We start from the raw sequence: 23,356 nt of genomic DNA, 5'->3' as shown, positions 1-23,356 counted from the left end.
TACATTATTAATTGAAGTCCATAGTTTATACTACAGTTCACATTTTGTGCTGTGTATTCTATGGTTTTTGAAAAATGTATTGTGTCATATACCCATTATTATAGTTTCATATAAAAGAGTTTCATTTTTTCTCAAAAACTCTGAACTGCATCTGTTCATTTCTTTCTCTCTGTCAAAGAACATCAGGAAAATCCATTTGCTGTCGCTTAGTTCAGTTTTGATAGATCATATGTGTCTAGAAATTTATATTTCTTCTAAATTTTCCAATTTATTAGAATACAGATTTTCCAAGTAGTCCCTAATGATCTTTGGAATTTCATTGTGTCTCTTATAATATCCTCATTTTCGTCTCTAATGCGATTAATTGGGTCTTCTCTTTCTTTTGGTTAGTTTGTCTAGCGGTGTATAAATCTTGTTTATGTTTTCTAAGAACCAACTCTGATTCCTTGATCCATTTTATTATTCTTTTAGTTTGTCTTCGATTTATTTCTGATCTAATCTTTATTATTTCTTTCCTTCTGATTTAGGATTGATTAATTTCTAATTTTTAAGACCTTAAGATGCAGCATTATATTTATTTAAGAGTGCTTTTTTTTTATTTTTAACATAAGCACTCATAACCATAAACATCTTTTCTGGAACTGCCTTCACTGTATCAAAGAGATTCTGGTAAGTTGTGTTTCTGTCTTCATTTGATTTTAAGAATTTTTACATTTCTGCCTTAATTTCCTCAATGATGCACTCATCATTTGAAAGGGTATTGTTTAATCTCCATGTATTTGCAAAGATAGCTTCTGTAGATTTTCTTGTTGATTTCTAATTTCATTCTATTATAATCTGAAAAGACACAAGAGATAGTTTTTGTATTTAACAAGAGTTGCTTTATTGACATATATGTATAATATGTATGTATAATATATATGTATAATTTTATATATATGTATATATAATTGTAAAGAGAGTTCCATAAGCAGGTGAAAAGAAAGTGTATTTAGCTATTGTTGGATGGAATATTTGACAGATGTCTATTAATTCCAACTGATCTGTAATAAGGTTTAAATCTAGTATGTCTTTGTTGATTTTTTTGTCTGGATAATCTGTCTGTTAGTGAGAACAGTATATTGAAATCCCTCATTACTACTACATATTCAGGTCAATTACTCCCTTTATATTGTTTGTATATATACAAATATACATATTCATATATATTATATATAATATAATAATGTTTGTTTTATGTAATTGGGTGTGTCAATATTCAGAGCATAAATATTTACAATCATGATATCTTCCTGTAGGATTGTATCCTTTACCTTTTGACCTTTTTATCTCTTCTAATTTTAGCTTGATAGCTGCTTTGTCTAATATAATAATGGCCACTCCTGTTGTTTTTAAATTCCATTTGCATGAACCATAATTTCTCATCCTAACACTTTCAACCTGTGAATGTCTGTCTGTAAGATTTGTTTCTTGGAGTCAAATGCAGTTTGATCTGTTTTTCACTCTAATCTGATAGTCTCTTTTTTATTTGGAGGATGAAGACATTTTATGTTCAGTATTATTAAAGAGAAATATGTACTACTTCCTGTCATTTAAAAAACTTTCTGCTGTTTGAATTGTTTGTAATTCATACTTGTTTTTGGCTTACTTATTTTTAAATTTGATTTATTATTTTCCATGTTATTTTGCTTATTTTTATCTTACTCTTTGTAAGTAGGACTTCTTAAAATATCTTTTGCAATGCTGGCTTAGTGGTTGCAAATTATCTTAGTTTTTGGTTATCTTGGAAGAGTTTTATTTTACTCTTTAATTGCTGGATAGGGTAATCTAGATTAGCAGTAATTTTCTTTCATGAATAGAAAAACATTCCATGCCCTCCTGGCTTTTATAAAAGTTTCACCTAAGAATTCTGTTGTTATTTCAATTGGTTTACATTTACAAACCAATTATAAATGAGTTAGTACTTCCCTCTTATAGCTTTTACAATTATTTCTTTATTCCAAATGGTTGTCATTTTAACTGCATGTCATTGAGTAGTTCTTTCTGGTCCTGTGTGTTTAGAGTTGTAAATGCCTCTAGTACCTGCATGTCCATCTCATTCACAAGATTCAAGTAGTTTTGTGCTGTTATTTCATTGAATACATTTGTGGTGATGTTAGTCTGTATCTCTTCTCCTTCCTCAAGGCCTTTGTATCTTTAGTTTGGCTTTTCAGTGTTGTACAGAGGTCTTGTTTATTCTATTCACACTTTCTAATTGTTTTCTTTATTACTCTGAATATTCTAATTTCTAGACCTTGTCTTTGATCCTTGGATGTATGCGTGTGTGGAGTGGTCAGTCACCTTCAGCTCACAGTGATCCTGTTATACATATTACTCAGACAACCCATTTCAAAGGCATTCCCTATGGTAGTATTTGCTCGTATCTATAGGTGGGATGATTTTGTAGAGATTTAATTCTATTCAGAGCTGTAGTCCTAGCGTGTGGTCTCTACAAAAATTCTATTTCTATAGAATTGATCTTTTCCAGAATGCCATATAGTTGGAATCATAGAATATATGGCCTTCTCAGATGGGCTTTTTTCACTTAGCAACATGCATTTATTCCATGCTTTTCAAAGTTTGATAGCTCATTTCTTTTTTTTTTATTTTTTGATATATAAATATAATGCAATAATCAAATTAGGGTGTTTAGCATAACCATTGCCTTATATATTTATTGCTTCTCTTGTGATGAGAACATTCAAATTCTTCCTTTCTACCTTAAAATTGGTCTTTTTAAATGGCCTTCATTTTTTTCCTTAGGTCTTTTATTATTATTTATTTTATTTTATTTGTTCCATTTATTTGTACATGACAGTAGAATGCATTTATACATTTTGATAGCTCATTTCTTGGTAGCACTAATAATATTCCATAATATGGATATGTCACAATTTGTTTATTTAGGTTTATATTAAGGAATATCTTGGTTGCCCAAATTTGAGTAGATATGAATAAAGCTGCCATAAATATTTGTCAGTTTTCATGATGACATACAGTTTCAACTCATTTGGATCAGTACCTCAGAGCTCAATTGCTGGACCATATGGTAAGAGTGTGTGTGGTTTTGTAATAAATTGGCAAACTGTCTTCCAAAGTGCCTTTACCAGTTCACATTTCCACACGTAATAAGTGTTCTAGTTAATCCATATCCTTGTCATCATTCAATACTGCCAGTATATCACATTTTGTCTTTTCTAGTGTCTGTGGAGTAATTACTTGCAGTTGTTTCAATTTTAATTTTATATATATATAATATATATATATAATTCTGATTATATCCTGATATATATGTGTATATAATATATATATTATCTTTCACATGTGATTACTTGAAATATATATTTTTCTTTAACTATGTTTTAAAGCAACACATTTCTATAGAATTAGCTCAATCCAAGTAATCTAAGTGTTATGAGTAAATGGAAAGCAAGTCTAAAACATGTTAAAATTTAAATGTTTGGAGTTGGTATCACAATGGAACAAGTATAAATCGTAAGAAGGACATTCAATCATTTTTATGTACCTCAGAGGAAAAGTCACTTTGTTGTGCCCAAAGGCTTGAGACCCTACAAGGACCACCAGAGACCACGATCAATGCAAGCAGCAAAGAGTCATTTATTAGCGAGTTCGAACCCGGTCCTCTGCGTCTTTAATCAACGACGCTAGGAGAGAGGCCCCGAGCCCTCGTCAGCAGGGTTTTTATAAGGAAAAGCAAGCAGTTTTACAGTGTTCTTCTAATTGGCTAACATTCGAACAGCTAAACCTCCCCTGGTTGGGTCCGGTCAATCTATTTGATTTTCATTGGGTCCGGCCAGAACTGGACGGTCCTAGAGGAAGAAGGGAGGAGGGAAGGGGTGAACTATTCAGGAGCTGAGTCGGGGCTAGGCCCTGCTCTCGTCCTTGACGGATAAGGTCTCCAGGCAACTGCACATTCCTCGGACAAATATCTCTTAACAACCTTGGTAAGCACAGGGGCCCAGCAGTCCTGTTTGTCCTTGAGACAGTTAGCAGCACAGATACCACCCTGCTCTCAACAACTTGTCATCCATAAGACAGAATGTAAATGAACACATGTTTAAGATACATAAAACAAAGTCACAAAAAAAGGAAAATTTGAAATATAATAATGAAGGTTTTCTCTTCTATTATCATGATACCTTTACTTACAAAAGGTAAGTAAAGCAAATCCCAATTCAGTCTTAACTAGGGCCTTTCACACTTTTGATAATTTCCATTTTTCAACTCCACAAGTAAGTTTGCATTCGCATTGAAAATTCCTAATAATTTCATTTTCACATTTGTAAATTAATGAGATTAAAATCCTATCAGAGACTTGTAGGGTAATAACAGAGTTATTCTAAAACAATCAGCTATGGCAACAGAGAATAAGAAAAACAACATAAAAGTCACTCTGCAGCTGTTTGACTTTTCAAAACCATTGTGAATTTCAGAAAATAAGTGCTGAGACAGACTGTAATTCCCCTTTTACCTCTCAGGTAGAATAAATAATCCCTTTAAGATGCTTTCCATTCAACAATATTTTTTAAAACAATTCATTCAAAAGATTATGTTTGTGCAGTCAGAAAAGTAACCTTAAAATAAGTTTAAAAAGACAAAATTAAAACATAAATAATCTCAGTAAATGAAGACAAAGGTTGAGAAAGAAAACACACCAGGTACTTTTCCCAGGAGGCAAAGATCAACTAGGGGAGACCGTGTAAACATTATGGAAGCAACAACTTCTTTATAATATCCACATGGAGTTGTGATACAGGTTTTTCAGAAAATTGGGAACAAATCACTAGGAATCTCTGTGAAAAATGCATGATAATTCAGTTGGTTACCTAAGACAGATACTTACTCAGAGTTACACAGAATTAAAATATAATTTTTATCCAATTTTAGAAGAATTAAAATAGCATTCAGAATTGAAACAGCGTTTCAGGTTGACAGATTTGCTGAAAGTCAATGTAGAAGGTGAAAATGGATGGTAGAGCACTTGCCTAGCATGCATAGCGGCCTACGTTTAATCTCCAGCACCACAAATAAAAATAAAAGCAAAAAGAAAACAAGAAAGGAAGGAAGGAAGGCAGTGAGGGAGGGAGGGTAAGCAAAAGAAAATGGAGCATTAGTAGGTACACTTTCAAATAGGATCACAGCATAGTCATTAAGAAGGATTATGTTTATTACTAATTGTTCATGATTATGTTCAAAAATTAAAATACAACATTGCTTGTAATAAATTTCCAAATATGGAAATGATGTTTGTGGATGAAGGATCATTTTCTCTGACATATAATGCAAATCATGAATTATTTTTAAAGGTAGGCAACACTCGATGTTCCTGTGAGGATGACATTGTAAATATTTCACCAGTAAACATAGCAATATGATGATATGATACAATTGTCAGAATGGCTATGAGAAAATGGGCTTTTTATATCCTGATATATTCTAGACCTATTTATTATAGTAATCACAATAGGACTTCTGCAGGCAAACTATTTCATAAACTCTATTTTATTTTCAAAATAAATTTGTCAAAATGATCATTTTGATGCATAAAATGATCACTTTGATGAATGGAAAGACACTTAAAAATGTCATACTAGTTTCTGATCTAAGACTTCCCTCTCAGAAAAGAGGTCTGAGTCTTCACTATAATATCTTGGTCAGTCACCAAAAACCGAGAGGAAGGAAAGAGAAAGGAAGAGAAGGAAGGAGGGAAGGTCTCTCCTAAAAACTATTAAGAAAGACTTGGCAGCTTATAAAATATCATATTATGAAATACTTAAAGGCTTTCAACATAACACAGTGACCCAAAATGGTGGTGAGTTCTGCCATTGTGCATTCCTGAGTTTAAACCAACAAATACACCAAAAAGATCATGTATTTTTTGAAAATAGTAAAACAGGTTTTACATGAAAAGAAAATATTTGTAGATTGCATATAGTATTTTAGTTGTTAATTTAACCAATTCTGGAATATCACCCTAAAGTCTGTGTGGTTTTTATGCTTATCTTGGAAATGAACATCAAGTATATCCATAGAGGTATCTCTGAAGAATAGATTCAGAGCGTGTTTTGGTAATAAAATAAGATTTTTTAATGTTTCTAAACAAATTTAATAGACAAGTTTTTTACTTGTGTGTTAACAAAGCCATACATACAGGATCCTGTGTGGTATAGGTCATCTGGATAAGTTTGTTACTTTTGATGCTTTTACTTTGAGGGATACAATAAAAACACAGGGATACAATAAATATACATGATAATTAATCAAGGTCACAGACATTTAGTTTTTTCCTTTTCTATGTCATTAGAAATATAGTTGGGCACACTACTTTTGGGGTGGGTAGTGGATTTTGCTTCCTTTTGTTTCCTTGCTGCTAGAATTAAGTCCTAATCAATGTAACATAAATAGAAGTATTATTTAAAAGTGTTTATATACCTTCTATCCTGGATTACGGGTGGGTCTGAGCCCTGATAATACACTCTGACAACAGACTGCTTAGGTGTAGATACTGATTTCTCTTCTATCTTTGTGACCTTGTTTAAGTTACTTAACATCTCTGCATGTCAGTTTCTTCATGTTTAAAATGGAAATATTTACATAAGCTTTCTCAGCATCATCATAAGAATTAAGTGTGATAACAAATGCACAGACTTAGCACAATGGCTAACACGTACTGAAGCTTAGTAAATTCAGTTATTATATGGTTAAGGTGTGCCTTCTCACTTTGCTGAATTTGATATTCTAAAATCTTTTTTACATAGTGCAGTCTTTCAAAGAGTTGTATGACATTATTATCTGTATAAAGCCATCATATAAATCATAAGGAGGTCAAGTGATTCAGACAAAAAGTATTCTGTTCTTCTTCCCTCCTTCTCCATGTTCTGCTAGAAATCTTCAAGGCAGCTTGGTAATGAATTCTGCAAGTCTGCATCAGGATCTTCTTTTTTGTTTTCCAATCCCAATCATTAAGAGTTAGAATGTCTATGTTAAGCAAACAAACAGAAGTTGAACTAAACAAAAACAAAGCAAAACAATAACAACAAACAACACACAGGCTTTTAATCCATCAATAGCCTGATTTCTAAAAAAGAACAACAAAAAAAGAACTAAAAATCTCTGTACTTAAGAAAAGTAAAGAATTTTTCTATTTCCTACTTGCTAAAGTGTAATGCTCTAAAATTTAATTGTTTTTAAACTTATTTCTATGATTTTTTTTTTTATGAAAACTGTTTTGATAGACTTTATTTGCTTCCTGGGACACATTTTCCCCAGTTTTGCACCCTCTTCGACCTTATGGTAGAGTTCTTCTGGACCTCAGCTACTGCTCAATCTACTGCTAATTTCAACTGTGTGGCAGAATTGCTGGATTAAGGTTGTCCCTGGCCTCTGCCTGAATCCTGTCATCAGGTTCTTCACTGAGATTCCCCCCTGCCACCTGCCTAGGATGTCCGGCTCTTGTCACCTCCCTCCACCTTTTCTGTGCCCTAAGTCATGAGTTTATCCTAGTTTCCCTGACATACTGGAGCATCCTCATTTCTGCTGGATGTAATCAAATTGGCCTGAACACAATACTACTATGCTCTATTCCTAGAGGTATCAGCAGGTGACACAGGTGTCTTAAAAACATCCAGGGCTTCCACAGGGTACCGGAGTTTCTTCCTTCTCTATACCCCCCACTGCCTCTACTCATGACACATCCATAATTTCTCTTCCTATGCAACTAGGAGAATATTTTTCAGGCTCTTACCTGAAATTTAGCACTCTCTACTAGAAGCTGAGATTTCTCAATGCCTGCACTCTTACATTTTGTGGGTCAGATTCTAGGATGTTTCCCAGCAGGTCTGGTCTGTACCCTAAGAATGCCAATAGTACCACTCCAATCCAACTTTGAAGCAACACTCAAAAATGTTTTCACCGCCTAATATTCCCCAGGAGGGGTCAAAATTCACCCATACATGAGAAACACTGCTGTAGAGAAAAGACACACAATCCTCAAATCTCACTTCCCAAAACATTCAAATTAGGTCAGGAAGTTCTCTGAAATTTTCAAGGGCCTTAGTGTTCTGGAAAAAAAAAAAAATCAGTAGAGATGTGCAGAGAATTTTCTGTTCTCCATCCAGTTCATATCCCTCACCCTGAGGTGATGTTTCCGAATCTGCTTACTTGATGAGATATTGAAAGGTAAACAAATGGGACACTTTCAGGAAGAGAACTTCAGTTAATATTTTGAAAATATTGCTCTGTCACGTGCATCTGTTTTCCTTACAGGTCCAGTCTTCCGTATTAATGGGAAAGTAATAAAGAGTCTTTCTTTGGGGAAGGAGTAGAAAATCAAAAACACTTTTCTTATTTATGTCTTTCTCCCACAGCACACAAACATATTATTGTCTGGTTCTAAGCCCATGTCTTCTCTCTACTTCATTCTTCCACTTTCTTGACTTTTCAATTCCAGTGCTCAGATTCTAAATGGGTTCCTCTAATGTTCTCACAGATTTGACACTGTTAACTGTGACCCACCTGATTTTTTAACACACTTTGCTTCAAATTTGGCAGTATTAATGAACGTGGGCTGTTGTATACATGAAAATACACTATAATTAATTCCTTTCACTGGCCAGAGGAGGTTATTTTTGGTTTTGGTTTTTTGTTTTGTTTTTTAATCTTACCATCTCTTTCCTACTTGTGAGATTTTTCTCTTAGTTATCCCAGTAATTGCAACTGTCACTTTTTGCACATTTTAAAAGTAAGATTTAAATATAATATTTAGCCCTCATTTTGATTTTTTTCTATTATTTTTACTCTTAAGAGAATCACCTGGGATTGCTTCAGAGTTTAATTCTTGTGTACTATAGAGGATGGTTCTGCTTTATGATTCTTATTAAATTTGTTCTTATGAACCCAAAGGATAATTTTTCCTCAGAAAAACACCTTGCAGTCATTCTTGACTCTTCCTTTTCTCACAGCCTACATTTTGTCTGTCAGGGAGTTCTGGTGGGTCTGCCTTCAAAATATATTCATAAGTCGACCACTCTGGTTTGTTATCTCATATTTTCCAACTGCTTTGCCAGTATTTGAATATAAAAGGTGTGTGATGTTATTTGTTGAGTGAATGAATGTATGGATAAAATTAAAGATGCTTTTCTCTGTGGATGCTAGTTAATCGTGTACCTAATAAAAGAGTACACGTAAAACCAGAAGCAATGCTAATTACATAAGAATTTACTTTACTTATAAGAAATAACAAAAGTATTAGAGTGAACTATATTTAAATTAACTACCGCTTCATTGTTAGTTAAGAAAATATTGACAGTAATATCAGATAACAAGTAATTACAGTAATAACAAATGTGTCCTTATCTCTTACTGAAAATCAGTTGTATAGCAATGAGTTCATCAAACTGGGAAACTACTGTTATAAATGTATGATTTATCACAGTCTTCTCTAGGGTTGCTTTCTATTAAGTTAAATATCACTAAGAATTATTCCTTTCAACAATTATTTTTCTTTTAATACAAATATGGGCAATTAATCCTTTTTAAAATTTTTCTTATGACTCTGTTTCCTCAGGGTTATTTAACTTTTTCCCCTTTGTTTCTACATGTTAAATAAAAATCTGAGCTGATAGATGATTTTCTGTAAAAATACGCTGGTTTTAATAAACATTTAGAGTTTTTTGCCTTTCTCCTCAGAAAACCTAGTGCCTAAAACCTAGAAGGAAATAAAGAGCATTTGTCGAATACATAAATGAATCAGTACAATATGTAATTGAAAAGTCAGAATTACATATTTGTTAAATTATAAGCCTTTGATTCTATTTTCCCTTTCAGATATTGAATTAGCAATATTAGTATGCTGTTTCTTTTAACTCCGCATAATACTTTTATTCAACCTGGGTATCTTTTGTTTTTGCATCATTTGCCGTCTCCAAAATTGTAGCCTTTTATTCCTTGAGATGCACCTTATCACTTACATTTGGCCTAATAATAGTTGTGGACTGAGTATGGTCCAGTGTATCAGGTCCTCTTGGAAATTTGCCTTGTGAATGAGGATGGACTAATCAACAAGACTAATCAAGTGTCAGCCAGGTGAGTTTGCTTTAGCTGCACGGAAGTCCTGGCAGATGTTTAAGGAGGTAAAGTGCTCATCTACTGTTCTTGAATTTGGGTCCAAATTGAGAAGTGCATATGGAGCCTATCATCTATTTACATCATCGTGCCAGATGGCTGATCATATATTCCTCAAATGATGTCGCCTTACTCTCTTCTTTCATTCTCTGCAAAATGAAAATTTGCCTCATTAGCTCTATTTGCTTAGAGAGCTAGACACCTGTCAGATTTCTTTCTGTGTTTTCTGTTCTCAGTAGGAAACAGTGTGATCTAAAAGTGTAGTTTCTTGTCCTAAGTTATGAAAGTATTCTTGGTAGCTATAGATTCATCTGGGCCTTCAAGTAAATACTAAGTCAAATTATAAAAACAATTAGATTATCATTAATAGTAATGAAATGAAATTCAATTTTAGAAAAATATATATAGATATATAATTAAAATAAGATAAAGTGGCCAAAAATCTCCATAATTTAAATCTGCTCATATTAATGATAATTCTCAGGTAGGGAGGGAATTTAATCAACCAAGCACTTAAGAAAGAATAATACAGCTGAAGTAATTTTATCATGTAATTCTACAATTAGAAATCATTTAAATAAGCAAGTATATAAAATGTAATCAAAGTAATTTAATATGTACCTTAGTAGTACGGTGAAAATTAGTGACTTCAATGAAAACTGATTATCTAATTTGTCTTTTCAAAAATTTAAGGTTTTTTTCCTGTACCCTTCAAATCCTAGGCACTATTAATCTGCTTCATTAATAATAAACAAATCCAACTTTTATATAGTGACTAAAATATACAGATACATTTCCTAATATAGAAAAGTAAAGAAAGGACAGAAAATGGTCTTCGAACTGGGCATGTTATACCACAAAGTTGATTCTAACCCCATAAAAGCATAAATTAATATGTTGTGTATTTAAAATGGGAATATCTTCCATAAGAAAGATAAAAGGAGTAGGTATGGTAAATGTGTAGAAGCAGTACAATAATCACAAAAAGAAAAATAAATAAAAGTAAGTAATTATGTAATAATGGTTTTTAAGAGGCTAGCAATGCCCTGCTATTGATACCTAGTTATTACATGGATGAATGATACTGCATTTTAGTTGCATAAGACTGTTTACTCAAAAATATCCTGTATATTTATTCACAAAACCTTCTGCATTTAAACATTATTTCATGTCATAATACATATTTAGGGGTTATTTTTGTTAAAAATGCTTTTCCCTTATCATTTTCATTTTTTAAAGGATAATCTTTTTTCAAGGATTTGAGTTATTAAATTCCTCAAGATATTCCAGTTTGTTTCTTTCTGACAGAAAAAAATAATTGATAGGAGATGCTTCATCTCAGTGGCAAGGATGAATTAACAGGAATTTAATCTCAATAAGAACTCAAAAGATTAAATCTGTATCAATTTAAGAGAAAATAAAAATAAAATTGTTCAGTTTATTCAGAATAACCCAGTCTGCTGTCCAATAAATGTTTTTTTTATTATCATTGTTGCTTATTTTTATTCTATTTGATTAAGAATTATTACATTAGTTATACACATGTATCTGCTACCCAGCTACAGTCATACTATTCACTTTTGGAAATTGGGTATTTATTTTTTAAAAAGGAAGAGAAAGTATATAATTAATATTCCATATCATATAAAGAAAATAGAAAACATTCCTTTAATAAGTGACTTTAAGAAAATTTAAAAAGTTTAACAAAATATAAATACAAAATACATCATATGTTTTTCTTCTTTCTCTTCATACTTCAGCTTTCAAAGTGTTTTAACATAAAAGAGAATGCTGTCCTTGCTATAGGAAATGATTTATCTTTATGAAAGCTTTGCTTAAAAGTAAATCATCCCAGATATTTTCTATTAAATGTCTTTATTTGAATTTTATACCTGGTTTTATAATATGAGTGTAATAAGTAGTGAATTCTGAAACACAATAATGACAGGGGAATATTGTGTATTAAATATAATTTCTATGTCACAGATCCATGGCATAACACACCGCAAGCACACTTATGTGAAGTGTGGTGGTAGGGATTAGTGGAAGACTCAGGCGTAAGTTTTAAGACTGGACAAGTATGTGTTTCATGGCACAAGTGTGTTTGTATTCATGTGTGTGCTAGTGAATTTGGCTCCAAATCAATCCTATAGGTTTTTATATGAAAAGAGGTGGATTTAAAAGTAAGAAAAGGTAAAAGTAAGAAATGAATACAGTTGAAAGACAACTTTCTTTAGTTGCTTTTCAGTAAGCTGAACACTGAAATGTCATGTTGTCATACACATGTATTTAATGCTATGTATTTATCTCAAATATTGCTTTTTATACTACTATCTAAGAAATATTATCTTGGCTTTCATATATAAAACCTATATAACTAATCATGAAATTCACAGAAAATATTGTTTTAAACTTCTTTTAATCTGATTTAGAATCAGAAAACCTGGATTTTAATTGACATTGAAAATTGTCATATGAATTTTTTTTTATTGTAAACATATGGGATACATGTTGTTTCTGTTTGTACATGGAGTAACAGCATATCATTTGCATATTCATAATTTACATAGAGTAATGATGTTTGATTCATTCCGTTATTTTTTTCCTTCCTCCCCACCCCTCCCACCTCTCTTTTCACTCTATACAGTCCCTCCTTCCTCCATTCTTGCCCTCCTCCCAACCCCCATGACGTGGCATCATCCGCTTCAGTGAGATCATTCATCTTTTCGATTTTTAAGATTGGCTTATCTCACTTAACATGATATTCTCCAATTTCAGCCATTTGCCTGCAAATGCCATAATTTTATTATTCTTTATGGCGGAGTAATATTCCATTGTATATATATATACCACGATTTCTTTATCCATTCATCAATTGAAGGACATCTAGGTTGGTTCCATAGTCTGGCTATTATGAATTGAGCAGCTATGAACATTGATGTGGCTGTATCTCTGTAGTATGCTGATTTTAAGTCCTTTGGGTATAGTCCAAGGAGTGGGATAGCTGGGTCAAATGGTGGTTCCATTCCAAGTTTTCTAAGGAATCTCCACACTGCTTTCCAGAGTGGCTGCACTAATTTGCAGCCCCACCAGCAATGTATGAGTGTACCTTTCTCCCCACATCCTCGCCAACACCTGTGGTTGCTTGTATTCTTGATAATCGCCATTCTAATTGGGGTGAGATGGAATCTTAGGGTGGTTTCGATTTGCATTGCTCTTATTACTAGAGATGTTGAACATTTTTCCATATGTTTGTTGATTGCTTGTAGATCTTCTTCTGTGAAGTGTCTGTTCATATCCTTAACCCATTTGTTGATTGGGTGATTTGTATTCTTGGTGTAGAGTTTTTTGAGTTCTTTATATATTCTGGAAATTAGTGCTCTATCTGAAGTATGAGTGGCAAAGATATTCTCCCACTCTGTAGGCTCTCTCTTCGCATTTGCTGAGAGAAAGCTATTCAGTTTGAATCTATCCCAGTTATTGATTCTTGCTTTTATTTCTTGTGCTATGGGAGTCCTGTTAAGGAAGTCTGATCCTAAGACAACAAGGTGAAGATTTGGACCTACTTCTTCTTCTATAAGATGCAGGGTCTCTGGTCTGATTTCAAGGTCCTTGATCCATTGTGAGTTGATTTTTGTGCAGGGTGAGAGATATGGGTTTAGTTTCATTCTGTTGCATATGGATTTCCAGTTTTCCCAGCACCATTTGTTGAAGAGGCTATCTTTTCTCCATTGCATATTTTTGGAATCTTTGTCTAGTATTAGAAAATTGTATTTATTTGTGTTTGTGTACGTGTCCTCTATTCTGTACCATTGATCTACCTGTCTATTTTGGTACCAATACCATGCCGTTTTTGTTACTATTGCTTTGTAGTAGAGTTGAAGTTCTGGTATTGCGATACCCCCTGCTTCGCTCTTTCTACTGAGGATTGCTTTACGTATTCTGGGTTTCTTATTCTTCCAGATGAATTTCATGATTGCTTGCTCTATTTCTGTAAGGTACGTCATTGGGATTTTAATTGGAATTGCATTGAATCTGTATAGCACTTTTGGTAGTATGGCCATTTTGACAATATTAATTCTGCCTATCCAAGAACATGGGAGATCTTTCCATCTTCTAAGGTCGTCCTTAATTTCTTTCTTCAATGTTTTCTAGTTTTCATTGTAGAGATTTTTACCTCTTTGGTTAGATTGATTCCCAAGTATTTTATTTTATTTTATTTTTTTTTGAGGCTATTGCAAATGGAGTTGTTTTCCTCATTTCGCTTTCAGATGTTTTGTTGCTTGCGTATAAAAATGCTTTAGATTTATGTGTATTGACTTTATAGCCTGCTATTTTGCTGAATTCATTGATGAGGTCTAGAAGTATTCTAGAGGAGGTTTTTGGATCCTCTAAATATAGAATCATGTCATCCGCAAATAGTGACAGCTTAAGTTCCTCTTTTCCTATTCATATCCGTTTAATTTCTTTAGTCTGCCTAATTGCTCTGGCTAGAGTTTCGAGGACAATGTTGAATAGAAGTGGTGAAAGAGGACATCCCTGTCTTGTTCCCATTTTTAAAGGGAATGGTTTCAGTTTTTCTCCATTAAGAATGATGTTGGCCATGGGCTTAGCATAAATACCCTTTACAATGTTCAGGTATTTTCCTACTATCCCTATTTTTTCTAGTGTTTTGAGCATGAAGGGGTGTTGTATTTTGTCGAACGCTTTTTCTGCGTCAATTGAAGTAACCATATGATTCTTATCCTTAAGTCTGTTGTCATGATGGATTATGTTTATTGATTTACAAATGTTGAACCATCCTTGCATTCTAGGGATGAAACCCACTTGATCATGGTGCACAATTTTCTTAATATGGTTTTGGATACGGTTTGCCAATATTTTGTTAAGGATCTTTGCATCTATATTCATCAAGGATATTGGTCTAAAATTTTCTTTCCTGGATGTGTCTTTTCCTGGTTTGGGTATGAGGGTGATATTAGCTTCATAGAATGAGTTCGGCAGGGTACCATCCTTTTCTATTTCCTGGAATACTTTGAGAAGTATTGGAATGAGTTCTTCTTTGAAGGTCTTGTAGAACTTGGCTGAGAATCCGTCTGGTCCTGGGCTTTTCTTGGATGGTAGGTTTTTAATGGCTTCTTCTATTTCATTGCTTGATATTGATCTGTTTAAATCATGTATGTCCTCCTGGTTCAGTTTGGGAGGAGCATATGTCTCTAGAAATTTGTCAATGTCTTTGGTAGTTTCTATTTTGTTGGAACACAGATTTTCAAAGTAGCTTCTCATTATGTTCTGTATCTCAGTGGTGTCTGAAATTTCCTTTTGCATCATGTATTTTAGTAATTTGAGTCTTCTCTCTACTTCTCTTTGTTAGTGTGGCTAAGGGTTTGTCTATTTTGTTTACTTTCTCAAAGAACCTACTTCTTGTTTTGTCAATTTTTTGAATAGTTTCTTTTGTTTCAATTTCATTGATTTCAGCTCTGATTTTAATTATTTCCTGTCTTCTACTACTTTTGCTGTTATTCTCTTCTTCTTTTTCTAGGGCTTTGAGCTGTAATGTTAGGTCATTTAGTTGCTGACTTTTCATTCTTTTCTGGAATGCGCTCCATGCAATGAATTTTCCTCTTAGTATGGCTTTCATAGTGTCCCAGAGATTTTGATATGTTGTATCATCATTCTCATTGACCTCTAAGAATTTTCTTATCTCCTCCCTGATGTTTTTTGTTATCCATGTTTCATTCAATAGCATATTATTTAGTCTCCAAGTGTTGGAGTAATTTCCCTTTTTTATTTTGTCATTGATTTCTACTCTCAGTCCATTATAATCTGATAGAACACAAGGCAGTATCTCTATTTTTTTGCATTACCTAAGGGCTGCTTTGTGGCATAACACATGGTCTATTTTCGATAAGGTTCCATGTGCTGCTGAGCAGAAAGTGAATCCACTCGTTGATGGATGGAATATTCTATATATGTCTATTAAGTCTAGGTTATTGATTGTGTTATTGAGTTCTATGGTTTCTTTGGTTGGATTTTGTTTGGAAGATCTATCTAGTGGTGACAGTGTTGCGTTAAAGTCGCCCAGAATTATTGTGTTGTGGTCTATGTGATTCTTGAAATTGAGAAGGATTTGTTTGATATACAGGGATGCACCATTGTTTGGGGCATAAATATTTACTATTGTTACCTCTTCCTGATTTATGGTTCCCTTAAGCAGTATGAAATGTCCTTCTTTATCCCTTCTGACTAACATTGGCTTGAAGTACACTTTATCTGATATAAGGATGGAAACCCCTGCTTTTTTACTGAGTCCATGTGCATGGTAGGTTTTTTCCCATCCTTTCACCTTTAGTCTGTGGATGTCTTTTTCTATGAGATGAGTCTCTTGCAGGCAGCATATTGTTGGGTCTTTCTTTTTAATCCATTCTGCCAGTCTATGTCTTTTGATTGATGAGTTTAGGCCATTAACTTTCATGGTTATTATTGAGAAATGATTTGTAGTCCCAGTCTTTTGACTTATTTTTGGTTTTTAAGTTGGCTTGGTTTCTCCTTTGAGTGTTTTTTTCTCTAAGGTAGTTCCTCCCTTTGCTGACCTACATTGTTGTTTTTCATTTCCTCCTCATGGAATATTTTGTTGAGAACATTCTGTAGTACAGGCTTTCTATTTGTAAATTCTTTTAACTATTGTTTATCATGGAAAGATTTTATTTCATCTTCAAATCTGAAGGTTAGTTTTGCTGGGTATAGGATTCTTGGTTGGCAACCATATTCATTCAGAGCTTGAAATATGTTGGTTCAGGACCTTCTAGCTTTTAGAGTCTGGGTTGCAAAGTCAGCTGCTATCCATATTGGTCTCCCCTTATATGTAATCTGATGCCTTTCTCTCGCGGCCTTCAAAATCCTATCTTTATTTTGAATGTTAGGCATTTTCATTATAATGTGCCTTGGTGTGGATCTGTTGTGATTTTGTGCATTTGGTGTTCTGTAAGCCTCTTGTATTTGATTTTCCATTTTATTCTTCAGGTTTGGGAAATTTTCTGTTATTATTTCATTGAATAGGTTGTTCATTCCTTTGGTTTGTATCTCTGTGCCTTCCTCAATCCCAATAATTCTTAAATTTGGTCTTTTCATGATGTCCCATAGTTCTTGGAGATTCTGTTCATGATTTCTTACCATCTTCTCTGTTTGGGCAACTTTATTTTCAAGATTAAATATTTTGTCTTCATTGTCTGAGGTTCTGTCTTCCAAGTGGTCTAGTCTTTTGGTGATGCTTTCCATTGAGTTTTTTATTTGGTTTATTGTTTCCTTCATTTCAAGGATTTCCATTTGGTTTGTTTTTTTTTTTTTTTGAAAATCTCTATCTCTTTTTTGAAATGATCTTTTGCTTCCTACAGGTGCTCTTTCAGCTTATTGTTATTATCATTCATTGCCTGCATTTGCTCTCTTATCTCATCCTTTGCTTCACGAATCATCTTAATCATGTATAATCTGAAGTCCTTTTCTGACATTTCTTCTAACATACTGTCATTGGATTCTATTACTATAGAATCTAGATTTGTTTGGATCATTTTCTTCCCTTGTTTTTTCATGTTGTTCATGTATCTTCCCCTCTAGCAGTGTAGATCTGGGGTACTGCAGATTTCGCCCTATAGGCTTATAGTGGCCCTACAGGTTTCCAAAATCCTTTCTTTAAGGGGAGATCAATATTAGCAGTGCCCAAATCAGACACTATGCAATCCTAGACCAAATAGCCCCTATTGGGACAATAACCAAATTGTCATAATAAACAAAATGATTTCAAATATTATCTTCGGTAAAACAAACGGGTTTGCAATAAGGTCTGCAGTTTCTAATGGAGGACAAAAAAGATGCAGAGGGATGTAGAATGTGGCTGTTAATGGGATAAGAAAAGAATATACAGAAGTTCTAGAAAATAGAAAGGATGAGAGTGTAATCAAAAGAAATCGGATGTTAACATGCAAAAAAGGGAGAAAGAGACTCTGAGGGAAGAGGTAAACAAAAGGAAAAGAAAGCAAGAAAAGTAAAGAAATAAAAACTTAAATTTTTTAAAAAGGAGAAAAAAGAAAATCTGTATAGCAGTCATATACTAATGAAACCTCCGAGTGTTCAGTAGCCTGATGCATGAGAGGTACCTGACAATGAGCTTCAAGCCTCCAGTAGGCGTCGCAGCATGGGATTTGCCCCACCTAAAGATCGGAGCTACAGCTTCCAGGAGTATTGTCTCAAAATGGTGGCAGCCATGTGTAATCAAACCTGCAGGTACTGTAACAGTGAACTTCCAGGCAGCAGCAGGCAGCTGGTGCTCCACTGGTGGTTGGCGATCAGTTTTCCTGTCATATGAGTTTTTGAGAGTGAATCTCTTGGTTTCTTTGACATGTATAAACTATTGATCCATTTTTAACCTTATGTTAGAATTATAAAGTCTTCTTTAAAGAATTTTTATACAAAACCTTTAAAGAAGAGCTCATTCCAATACTTCTCAAAGTATTCCATAAAATAGAAGAGGAGGGAACCCTCCCAAACTCATTCTATGAAGCCAATATAACCCTGATACCTAAACCAGACAGAGACACATCGAGGAAAGAAAATTTCAGACCAATATCCTTAATGAACATCGACGCAAAAATTCTAAACAAAATTTTAGCAAATCGCATACAAAAACATATTAAAAAGATAGTGCACCATGATCAAGTGGGTTTCATCCCAGGGATGCAAGGTTGGTTCAACATCAGGAAATCAATAAATGTCATTCACCATATCAATAGACTTAAAGTCAAGAATCACATGATTATTTCAATAGATGCAGAGAAAGCATTTGATAAAATACAGCACCCCTTCATGCTCAAAACATTAGAAAAAATAGGGATAGTGGGAACATTTCTTAACATTGTAAAGGCCATCTATGCTAAGCCCATGGCTAATATCATTCTAAATGGTGAAAAACTGAAAGCATTCCCCCTTAAAACTGGAACAAGGCAGGATGCCCTCCTTCACCACTTCTTTTCAATATCGTCCTTGAAACTCTAGCCAGAGCAATTAGACAGACCAAAGAAATTAAAGGGATACGAATAGGAAAAGAAGAACTCAAACTATCCCTATTTGCTGATGATATGATTGTATACTTAGAGGAACCAGGAAATTCCACCAGAAAACTTTTAGATCTCATTAGTGAATTCAGTAAAGTAGCGGGATATAAGATCAATGCACATAAATCTAAGGCATTTTTATACATAAGTGATGAATCTTCAGAAAGAGAAATTAGGAAAACTACCCCATTCACAATAGCTTCGAAAAAAATAAAATACTTGGGAATCAATCTCACAAAAGAGGTGAAAGACCTCTACAATGAGAACTACAGAACACTAAAGAAAGAAATTAAAGAAAACCTTAGAAGATGAAAAGATCTCCCATGTTCTTGGATAGGAAGAATTAATATTGTCAAAATGGCCATACTATCAAAAGTGCTATACAGATTCAATGCAATTCCAATTAAAATCCAATGATGTACCTTACAGAAATAGAACAAGCAATTATGAAATTCATCTGGAAGAATAAAAAACCCAGAATAGCTAAGGCAATCCTTGGCAGAAAGAGTCAAGCAGGGGGTATCGCAATACCAGAAGTTCAACTATACTACAAAGCAATAGTAACAAAAACGGCATGGTATTGGTACCAAAATAGAAAGGTGGATCAATGGTACAGAATAGAGGACATGGATACAAACCCAAATAAATACAATTTTCTCCTACTAGACAAAGGTGCCAAAAATATGCAATGGAGAAAAGATAGCCTCTTCAACAAATGGTGCTGGGAGAATTGGAAATCCATATGCAACAGAATGAAACTAAACCCATATCTCTCACCATGCATGAAACTAAACTCAAAATGGATTAAGGATCTCAAAATCAGACCAGAGACCTTGCATCTTATAGAAGAAAAAGTAGGTCCAGAGCTTCAACATGTCGGTCGGCTTAGGACCAGACTTCCTCAACAGGACTCCCATAGCACAAGAAATAAAAGCAGGAATTAATAACGGGGATAGATTCAAACTAAAAAGCTTTTTCTCAGCAAAGGAAACTATCAGCAATGTGAAGAAAGAGCCTACAGAGTGGGAGAAAATCTTTGCCAATCATACTTCAGATAGAGCACTAATCTCCAGAATACATAAAGAACTCAAAAAACTCTACACCAAGAATGCAAATAATCCAATCAACAAATGGGCTAAGGAAATGAATAGACACTTCACAGAAGAAGATCTACAAGCAATCAACAAACATATGGAAAAATGTTCAACATCTCTAGTAATAAGAGCAATGCAAATCGAAACCACCCTAAGATTCCATCTCACCCCAATTAGAATGACGATTATCAAGAATACAAGCAACAACAGGTGTTGGCGAGGATGTGGGGAGAAAGGTACACTCATACATTGCTGGTGGGGTTGCAAATTAGTGCAGCCACTCTGGAAAGCAGTGTGGAGATTCCTTAGAAAACTTGGAATGGAACCACCATTTGACCCAGCTATCCCACTCCTTGGCCTATACCCAAAGGTCTTAAAATCAGCATACTACAGAGATACAGCCACATCAATGTTCATAGCTGCTCAGTTCACAATAGCCAGATTGTGGAACCAACCTAGATGTCCTTCAATTGATGAATGGATAAAGAAACTGTGGTATATATATACAATGGAACATTACTCAGCCATAAAGAATGATAAAATTATGGCATTTGCAGGCAAATCGATGAAACTGGAGAATATCATGCTAAGTGAGATAAGCCAATCTCCAAAAACCAAAGGACGAATGATATCACTAATAAGTGGATGATGACACATAATGGGGGGTATGAGGGGTTAGTGTTTGGGTTAGAGTTAGGGTTAGGGAGGGGGGCAAGAATGGAGGAAGGAAGGACTGTATAGAGGGAAAAGAGGGGTGGGAGAGGTGGGGGGGTAGGGAAAAAAATAACAGAATGAATCAAACAACATTACCCTATGTAAATTTATGATTACACAAATGGTATGCCTTTACACCATGTACAAACAGAGAATCAACATGTATCCCATTTGTTTACAATAAAAAAAAAGAATTTTTAAATCAGAAAAGCAAGCTTCCCTTTGATAATGAACATAAAATATCTATTTTCATTTATGGGAGTTTGCATAATCAGATGCTCACTCATGACAATAAAATAATTTGTTGTAGAACCAACTTATGCAGTGAGAAAACCTGGATAAAGTTAAAATAAACAAACAGATCAAACAAAACATACTTGTTTTGAATCATATATGAGCTACATGCCATCACAATTTGAGGGGGTTGCCTCCTGATAATAATGAAAGTCAATGCCTCTAAGTGAGTTTGAAACTCCATCAATAATTTTTGCAGCAAGGCATCTGCTGATCTCTTATTGGTGCTATGTCCAGAAAGAGTGAGACAAACAAAGAGGGCAAAAGGCATTCTTTCTGTTATTTTGTAAAAATGGATGACAAATTTTAAAGATCAGAGATTGGTAAGCAGGCATCCTAATATGTATATTTTAGTAAGAAACCCAGACACAATATACCAAAAAAGTCTAGGGAAAAACCAGAGACTGATAGTTCTCACACAGAGAGCACTTCAGTTTCAAAAATAAATATCATATTAAATTTACATACAACTATTCTAAATGCCTATTAGGAAGGAGAAGGAAATTTTCTTCTATAACATCAAACAGAATTCCAAATTAGTCCTTCTAAGTTTTCATATATAAAGTCAGGAAAGCAATAGAAATATATGAAAACCCATTGAAAAGAAGGTCAAATGATAAAAATAAAAAATGGAAAAGGATCTGTACAAAATCTAATAAATGAGTAATGAGGTATAGACTTAAAATACTAATATGTAGTTTATACAGATATTGCAATCTATTAAAAAGAAGGGTCAGATAAACGTTTTAGAATGTAAAAATAAATAAAATTAAGAATACAAAATCTAAACGTAACAATAGGTTAGCTATACCTGAAGTTAAGAGTGATGAACTGGAAGATAATACAAAAATTTTGACTGAAATATAGAAGAAAAAAGGAGAAACACTTCAGAAAATAGCAGAGAAGTCACATGGAACAAGGTAAACTATGACATCTGACTTTTTGAAAGAAAACACAAAAGATAAAATTAAATGTTGTGATATACTTTTGTGTTTAAAAAAAACAATTACCAACCAACAAACCTAGTCCAGGGGAAACATTAAATGTAAACTTTTAAAATATAAAACATAAGATAAGTGAGCACAAGTAAAACACATTGAAATACATGCTATAGGTGGTTCTTTTTAGACAAAAGTAACCCAGGTAGAGATGTAGAATTTAGGAAAGAAAGAAGGATAACAAAAAAAAAAAGAGGGTCAATTCAAGTTTCTATTAATAATTTAAAATTATAATAACTTTATGGGGTTGAAATATATGCAAAATTAAACTCATGGAAATAATGGCAAGATATAAATGGTGTGAAAATGTCCTCAGAGTCCTTGCATTGTCTGAGAAGTAGTAAATGCAGTATTTATATATTAAGGTGTATCAAACCAAATCCAACAAAATGCATTGTAACCACTAGACTAACATAAGAAAGAATGAAAACTGTTAACATGCCAATGAAATGGAGGAAAATGATAAAATAACATTGATTTATTGAACAGAACAACACAAAGAAAAAAACTGAAGTCAAGTGGTATTACAAGTATATTACAAAGAGTAATATATTTATAACTAACTACATCAATAATATTGAAGATAAATAAACACTTAAAATTAAAGGAAATTATTTAGATTAAATAAAACAATCAACATGGAGATTGTTTACAAAAATGAATATTCAATGTAATCACTCAGAAAAGTTAAAAAAGTTTAGGTTTGGAAAAATATATACCAGATATACCAGGTGTAATAAAAAAAGAGGGAAGATGGTACAGCTATATTCATGCCAGATAAAATAGATGTTAAATCAAGAATTCTCTCTAGAATAACAGGGATATTTAATAATAATGAAGTGCTCAACCCATTAGGGAGTTATAATGTTTCTAAATGTACATATCAAATATTAAGAGATTTCAAAGGACATTTGTAACAAACTAGAAGCAACAACAATATCTCCATTTTGAAAGAATTTGAGAAACA

The sequence above is a fragment of the Sciurus carolinensis genome, chromosome 2 (assembly GCF_902686445.1).
Source record: "Sciurus carolinensis chromosome 2, mSciCar1.2, whole genome shotgun sequence".
Taxonomy (NCBI): domain Eukaryota; kingdom Metazoa; phylum Chordata; class Mammalia; order Rodentia; family Sciuridae; genus Sciurus; species Sciurus carolinensis.
Note: the sequence above shows the minus strand (reverse complement) of the source record.